Genomic DNA, 1,711 nt, shown 5'->3' on the forward strand with positions numbered 1-1,711 from the left:
TGCTGCAATCCTCAGAGTTTCTGTTCTGGAATGTCTCCACATTCTTAAAAAAGTATCCAGAAGGGACCCCCTGAAAGCTAAGAGACCCTGTCTCCCCTGAAAACTTTTCTCGCTAACTTCGTTGGCATCAGGTCCAGAGTGATGAAACGGGGCTTTCTCCAGCGTGTAGAAAACCAGATTCAGAACCCTAAAGTGTGGAACCCACTCTCCCAGGAAGAACTGAAAAAGTTAACGAATGAGGAAAAAACAGAGACAAAATGAGAGAAAACAGAAAATATCAGAAAGTTGGTAACAACTGCTTTGTGTCCTTGTTGTTCAAAAAAACCTTGTCTTGGTTGTAGGTCCTTCCTCAGCGCCTACGTGACCAGGAGGCCTGAAAAGGACCAGAATATCTTGGGGCTGCTCGGCCAAATATTTAAAGTTGCCTTTAATAACGACACATTCAGGCTCACAGGGTCCAAGTGCCAGTGTTTGCATCACCTGCTGCTGGTCAGAAGATGCTCTCTGGGCCACACGGTGTGATGAGAGCCTGCGGCAGGTGGTGAACACTTAGGTCTCTCCAGGTACAACCAGTGACCACGGCTGCTGCTCAAAGAAGCAGCAGTGCTTGTGTTCACATGGGTCCAAGGATGAGGCAAAAATACCAAGGATATGAACACAGGCTGCTTAAAGAAGTTTATAAACGAAATCCCAGTTTTCTCTAACTCTCCATAGGTTTAAATGTTAGGAATAAGAGCAAAGCAACATCACTGCAGAGCCCTCTTGACGAATCTTCAGATTCTCCCTTAGAGGGATAGTGACAATTCCTACAGACATCTAACAGGGACAGGCTTCACTACTCCCTGCTTTGTCAAAATCCAGCCCAGTCATCCCTGTCAGCTCTTGCAGCCACAGGGCACGGTCCCCTTTGGCAAGGGCAGGGACAGAGTCACAATAAGAGTTGTTCTTCTCAGACAACCCAGCCCTATCTCGAGTAGGCTTCCTCCTTTCCCCAGTTCCCCATGACATCCAGGGACTGGCCTATGTCACCTCCTCACAAAAGAGATCTTGTCACTATCATCCTTTGCCCACTGGCAAGCAGCTTTGGCTTTGATTCTTCTCAACAACCAGAGGACATGGTGGGATTTCATCCCTTTGATGTGACTTGAAAAGCCTTAGCAGGCTTGCTTGAGAGGAACTGCCAGGCCAAGACCAAGCCATCCTTGTGCCCTCCTTTCTCCCAAACGCTCCTCACATTCTGTACCTGCCGATGGTCCACGATCTGGACTCTGACACCCTGCAGCATCCACTAATGCTGCCTCTCTCGATAGCACCTTTTCAGTCTTGCCACTGACGCTCCCTCGATTTCAGCGGCTCCAGGCAGTTTAGAAGTCACTCCGTTTTCCAGGTCAGGAAGCCCCTGATGAGGAGTGTCATCGAAAAGACGTGACTGCTAATTGATCGGTGAGCTGGACCCACGCACTCCTCCTCACTCCTCCCCTGTCTCTTGAATATAGGTTCTGCTTGCCTTTCCCACCCCCGGAGGCTGCTGCAAAGACATAGCCTTGAAATGGTGATTTGGTGCTGAGAACAGCTGCACTGTATACCTGACAGCATGTTTGAGCCTCCTTATAGACTTTTAAGATTTGGCAAGTGGGTATGGGGATCTATTTGTCTTGCTGCCGCCCAAGGTGAGTGCCCTCATACCTAAGTTCCCTTTGCTATTATTAAA

General features: G+C 48.7%; 1 pseudogene; it reads left to right on the forward strand.

Moving 5' to 3' along the window:
* The first annotated feature begins 629 nt into the window (after positions 1 to 629).
* LOC144381537 (CCR4-NOT transcription complex subunit 4 pseudogene) lies at positions 630 to 1,440 on the forward strand (annotated as a pseudogene).
* The last annotated feature ends 271 nt before the right edge of the window (positions 1,441 to 1,711 follow it).

This window comes from Halichoerus grypus, chromosome 4 (genome assembly GCF_964656455.1).
Source record: "Halichoerus grypus chromosome 4, mHalGry1.hap1.1, whole genome shotgun sequence".
Taxonomy (NCBI): domain Eukaryota; kingdom Metazoa; phylum Chordata; class Mammalia; order Carnivora; family Phocidae; genus Halichoerus; species Halichoerus grypus.